The 6,724-nt window shown below is 34.9% G+C and overlaps 1 pseudogene across 1 annotated transcript; it reads left to right on the top strand.

The window, feature by feature from the left end:
- Positions 1-18: 18 nt before the first annotated feature.
- Positions 19-4,298, top strand: LOC110429079 (terpene synthase 10-like; annotated as a pseudogene). Its single transcript, XR_016352313.1, has 4 exons — positions 19-3,199; positions 3,290-3,398; positions 3,501-3,711; positions 4,084-4,298. The product of XR_016352313.1 is annotated as a terpene synthase 10-like (transcript).
- The last annotated feature ends 2,426 nt before the right edge of the window (positions 4,299-6,724 follow it).

Below are 6,724 nucleotides of genomic sequence, written 5' to 3'. Positions count from 1 at the left end.
TTCTCTTCTCTTTTTGCCTTTTGTCTAGTTTCCTTCCTTCATCTTTTCTAATTTCTCTTTCCACTTTCTATGACCTTTTGACATCTCATACTCCATAATATACATTAAAACTCTATACACAAATGAGAGCTTTTACTTTGCAGGGCTTTCCCTTATTTTAACTTATTACACTCACTCCCTTGAAACGAAAAGGTCCTCCCAAAATCCTAAACCCTTGGGAGGGTTAAAAACATGAAAAGCCAAAACAAAGCAAGTATAGTAAAGGCCATCCTATTAAAGACTCAAAAAACCTTTTTCTCCACTCCCCCGTCATTACTGATAAAAAGAGGCAAAGAAAAGAAGCAAGGGAACTAAGGAATTTAGAGGAAAAGGGGAAATGCAGAAAAAGAAGCAATTCTAACAAACCTATCCAATCATAAAGGCTCTCCTAAAGAATAAAAATCGTAGCAACCCATCAAAATCTAGACAGTCCCAACCAACCACCCTTTACGAAGAAACCATTTCCCATCACCTTCCCCCAAAGCGATTTTCTTTCTTCTTTTCTCTTTCCTCTTTTTCCTTGTTCTCTCTTTTTCTTTCTTTTTTTTAATATTACCTGCTTTTACCTTCAATCTTCACGATTATCAACGACTAACATCACTACACAAGAAAACCATTAGAACTAAACAAGATTCCTCCACCATTAGCACGTGCAGCAACTTGAAAGAAAAACATTTAACCACAAATCGCACAACAAAAACAGCAAGTATCATATGCAGAGTTAAGAGAAAATAAAGCACACAACAATGGGGTTAACATTGACTCAAGACATCCCTTCTTAGTGCAACTATATATACTCATTAACAACTAAAAGTTCAACATCTCTCGATATCCTTGACTTAAATAGCTCATCATCCATGCTATTAGCTTTTCTAGGAATCTTTTTAATTTCCCATCCCCTGATCTTACTTTTAATTCCTTCAAAGCGTAGAATCTCCCTCTTTAACTTCCAGCGTGCTTTAGTCAGGTTAAGGGCTCAATGAACGACGTATACTTAATCACTCTCTATTAGCAATGAGTGACTCATTGCACATTTAAAAGCTTTAAATAGCTTGAAGGCTTCCTTGATCACCCACCACTCAATTGCGTTAACCTCAACTACCCTTACCTGTTTAGAAAAGGAAATTTTAACAACTCCTTTCTCATCCCTCAAGACTCCACTAATGGCTGTTGGACCAGTGCTCTTTCTCATTACACCATCAACATTGAATTTCAGCCAACCTTTCATTGGTGGCTCCCAATTAACAATGCCCTTCTCGATAGCTCTTAAATGCGAAACGCTACTTAAAACTGGGCACTTAATGATTTCTTCCATTTGGTGAAAGTCAACAAGCTATCTGGCTCTTGCCCACCACGTAATCCTAACCCTTGTAATGTTAAAGAACTACTCACTATCCCATACCTTACCTTGAAAAATAACTTCATTCATCATTAGCCAAATAGATAATGGGATAGCAAAGAACGCTAATTGCCGCAGTCTTCTGTCGCCACTATGCAACAACTCATTCCAATCAAGGAAAAACTGGATAGCTGAGGCATGTGGCACCTAATTGAGGCCTTATTGGTTAGTCCATCTTGTTTAGATTTTCCAATTTTCCATGCAGTTAAAAACTAGGTGATCTATTATCTTTTCCCTAATTTTGTACAGAGAACAAACTATTACGTTAGCTTTGATCAAGCCCTTCTTGACCTATTCTGCCATCATTGCAACCCTACCCTTAAGAATTCTCTAACAGAATATTTTCCCTTTATTGGGGCTATTCCTTGTACAACTTATCCTAGTAGTCACAGTTAATCCTATTCCTAGCCATCGCCATTTTACAAAAAGAGCACACCAAGTATATATCATTTGGTCTCCATTTCTAGATGATCATGTCCTCAAACTTTTTCACCACAAGATGTTCATTAATGGTCATGACCATATGCGTCCACAGTTCCTCTTCCCATTTGAGCAAATTGTATCGTAATTCTATATTCCACTACCACCCTTTCCTAACCCACTGACCATACTCCTTCACTTTCCCACTCTTATTGATGGCTAAGTCATACATTCTTGGATAAGCATGTCTCAAAATTATACCTTTAATCCATTCGTTATTTTAGAAATCAAGGCATTCTCCTTTGCCCAAGATGAACCCAAGACCTTTGGACTAAGGATCTACCTTTACCAACCTCTCTAACAGGTTTGACAATATGTTTCCAAATGAAAGGTTGGCGATTCATCCTTTTAACCCCAGGGATGCGATCTTTCAGGTCACCTCTTTCGTTCTCCGCCAACACTTTCTTCCACAAACTATCTTTCTTATTCCCATACATCCAAATCCATTTGTTTAGTAGTGTTGAGTTTTTAGTTGAAAGGTTAACCCAACCAAGTCCTATATACTTCTTGTAAGTGCATATCAGTCCCTAGTCCACATAATGAATCTTCCTTTCATCTGTCGCTCCACTCCACAAAAATCTTCTTTGAATTCACTTAATTCGCTGACTCATGCCAACCAACATCCTAAATAAAGACATATAGAAACAAGGATTGCTAGCAAGAGTTGACCTAATAAGGGTCACTCTACCCCCATAGACAACAGTCTACCTTTCCAACTTGCCAATGTACTTTAAAACCTTTTCACCATTGGTTGTCACATCTCCTTTGAGTTGGTCTTAACCCATAAGGGCATTCCTAGATACTTCAAGGGAAACTTTTCCATCTTGTATCCAATCCTACTGGCCTAATTGGCCACCATCCCCAAGACAATCTTGTTTCTAATGCCCTTTTTTTGTTACAAAAGAAAACTTATGTTCCTTCTTGAAGACAATTTTAGAACCATACACATTGATAGACTGACCAGATTCTTTTTTTTTTATCCTGAACTTTAAGGAGTATTACATTTAGTTGATCATTTTAATGATATACTTCCTATCCTCTTATAACTCACAGAAATAAGAATTTTAAGAACAATGTCAATTTCAACATTCGATGACACCTTATACAACTTTTTATGGAGTGTGGGAATGATATTTGGTCCACAGTTCCAAAAATGTAAAAAGAATTTAGACAAAGGTCATTGCGCTAGTAACAACTATAGATGATGTTTATGATGTTTAAGGCAACTTAGATGAGTTGGAGCTCTTCACAAAAGCTGTTGAGAGGTTGGTTGTTGTAATTGTATCCGATTTAGTTGCCGTTGATATATTTCTTATGAATATTTAAGCATTAATATGATATAATTTCAGATGAGATATCAATGAGATTCAGATACAAAGACTTCCGAACTATGAAATGGCTTTACAATTCCATAAATGAAATGGCTCTTGGTACTCTTAAGGGACAAGGAATACATGTTATTCCCTTCTTCAAGAAACTGGTAGTAAAACCAATACGTAGATTTTTCTTCGTCTTCTTGTCCCTTTGTTTATGAATTCCAATTTCTGTTACTGACATGTTTCACTTGGTCATTAATGTTCAGTGGGCAAATCTATGTAAAGCTTATTTGTTGGAGGCAATATGGTATTACAGTGGACATATGCGAACCCCTACAAGAGTACATCGATAATGCTTGGATTTCAACGTCAAGTTCAGTTGTGCTTGTCCATGCTTATTTAGTATCGCATCCAATAACAAAGGAAGGATTGCGAAGCTTCGAGGAATGTTTTCCCAATATAGTCTATTGGCCATCCGTAATTCTATGATTAGCAGACGATCTTGAAACATTATCGGTAAGCAATATATATATAAAATCTTAATCATACTTAAAGTTTCCTAATGAAGACCTCTTATATAGTTGTGATTTCATTGTTTACTTTATTCGTCTTATAATTAAATGCTTTTTTTTTAGATTTTTTTATTGATATGATCTAAAAAGAAGTGATGTTCTTAAATCAATTTAATATCATACATATGGAAATAGAATTTCCGTAGAAGATGCTCGTGAGCACATAACGAAGTTGATTGATGTAATATAAAAAAGAGATGAATGAAGATAAAATTGCCAATCTCCTTTCTCTCGTATATTTATTGAAATTGCTATGAACCTTCCGAGGATGTCCCAGTGCATGTGCCAGAATGGCGATGGTCATGCTATTGAAGATGGCGAGACCAAGGATCGGGTGTTGTCATTGTTTGTTCAACTCATTCCTGCACCAAAATGATCAAAAACATGGGGATTCATTCCCAGACCAAACTTAATCATTTTCAACCTTATCCTTTAATTGAATATACGAATTTGTAGCACCTAAATAATTAAATTCCTCATGGCCTTATTATATTTGTGGTTGGATAGTAGTAAAAGTTGTGCTGGCCATGTCGTCCAAATATGGCTACAGCGTCGGGTATGGACGACAAACGGGGGCGGACGCTAAGCCTTTTGAACCTCTTCTAAATGCATTATTAGATGGCCGAGTACACGTGGTCACTGGCCCACTTGTATCTGCCATTACGGCTGTAGGTTACAATTGCATAGTGTTGCACACTGCAAATCATGGCCCACTTTCCATCTGTATCTTTTTCTTTTTCATTTCATATCTCAGTATTTTTTTTAAATTTTATTTACTAACGGGAATATGTATCCTCTCTCGTCTCGTAAATCCATCCTATGCCTATTTCTGCATTTGAATGGAAACCTTCAATGCAAGGGGAGATGGTACTTAGAAGGTAGAACCATGGAGGACCATGTCCCCTCCTACAATTTAATTTGGCAAAATTAGGCCAAATTCAAAAGATTATATCTATTAACTCAATAAAAGTTGTTAAAATTTTATTAAATTTTTTATATATATTTTTATACATATTTTTATATCTTTAACATATACAAAATTAATATCAATTCGGTCACAATCTGATTCATTTATGTTGTTGATCGCTTATTATTTTAACTCGTGGATTTTGTTAATTATAGTTAAAATTTAATTTGATTTTAGTTTTTGTATAGCTTAGATTGAAGAGGATTTTGGAGAGTATCTATGTGAGTTGCACTTGCACCAATTTCTCTTTAGTTGAGAATCAGGAAACCAACAAATCAAAAAGCTGTAATTATTTAAAACTATTTTCCCCTAATTTGATTTTTAAAAACTGAATGAAACTATTTTGATTTTCAATTTTTCAATTATTATTGTAATTTGGTTCAATTTCAGTTAGTTTAGAAAATGATTCGGTTAATTTGATTATGAGATATCCAAAACTAATTTGATCGAATCCATGGAGGTCATGAATTCAAAGAAAAGATAAGGAGGGAAAACTATCTTGAACTTTGCCCACCAAATCCATGATGTAATTCTCAACAAAATTGTAATGAGGATTTTGGAAAAATTCTTGAGGTGTTGTGCAATCCATCCAACTGTTGGGAAAGGCTTTTTCTTTTTTTTTTTAAAGTGTTTTCTATTGATCTCATCACCATTATTCTCTTTCAAGTCTTAAGTTTAACTGCAAAGGACTCTTATGACATAAAAGGTTGGTGAAGGTGAAGAAACCTGTACATTTTCCAAAAGAAACCTGCTACTGAAGAAGATTATGGTAGCATGAAAAGACCAAGGACCTAATTGTTGGGAAGGTCCTAAAAATAACTTCGATGTATAAGCGTATTAATTAGTATGTTCAACTAATTTCTTAAAATTGGAAAATAAGATCATCTGAAAACTCAATGAAGAAATGATTCTGTGACGGGAAAATACAAATATGCAGTCATTTTTTTATTAAAAAAAAAGCAAGAGGATTTCTTAAATAAAGGGTAAGTTACAAGAATCATCCAGAGACGCCAGCATGGGTCTAATTTCCAAGTTGGAAATAGGCAATCAATTATTTGCCCTTTTATGATTGTGGGCGATTTGTTTGAGGAACGTTGTATATATGTTCTCATTAGACGTCATTTTACTTGCTTTATCTTACAATGGTGGGGAATTAATTAGATCATATACCACATTCGAGGAATCTTAATTTTATAAAGTTCTCATTAGATTTCATTTTCGTTGGCTTGTGTGTTGCTTTATGGTTCAATGGTGGGGAATTAATTAGATCATATCACATTCGGTTGAATCTTCTATCAAGTCAATAGTTGAATCATAATGTTGGGGTGGTTTAAGCAAGAGATGGTTTGTGGTGTGTAGGGCCACGCTTTGGTCCATTGGCGAGCTAGAAACGAGTCGATGTTTGATGTGAAAACTTGGAATGGCGAGGAGTTAGTTTTTCTTGTAAAACTTTGGGATTGCAAAGAGGGCTTTGGCCACCATAATGAATAGGAATGGTGAAAGTGGAATTTTTTCTCTAAAACTCCTCTTAATAGGGAATTTTGATATTACGGACACTTGACAAGAATTGAAATGCTAATTGTAGGTATGCACTGAAAAATCCACTTCTACCACTTTATCTCGAAATTCATACATTACATCACAAACATAAAGAATTCATATTCACGACAGTTGTAAGTCTTTTCAAAATTAAATTTGAGAACAAATACATTCAAGACAGTTGTAAGTAATTCCAAAATTAAATTTGAGAACAAACACATTCAAGACAGTTATAAGTTTTTTCAAAATTAAATTTGAGAACAAACATCCTTAATTCCCCAACTTCATCTCGAAATTCATACATTCCGTCACAAACATAAAGAAATCACATTCAAGACAGTTGTAAGTCTTTTCAAAATTAAATTTGAGAACAATCACATTTAAGACAATTGTAAGTCTTTTCAAAATTAAA

This window comes from Theobroma umbraticum, unplaced genomic scaffold (genome assembly GCF_002168275.2).
Source record: "Theobroma umbraticum cultivar Fairchild unplaced genomic scaffold, ASM216827v3 scaffold_44.0, whole genome shotgun sequence".
NCBI lineage: Eukaryota > Viridiplantae > Streptophyta > Magnoliopsida > Malvales > Malvaceae > Theobroma > Theobroma umbraticum.
Note: the sequence above shows the minus strand (reverse complement) of the source record. Positions and strands in the feature narration are given on the sequence as shown.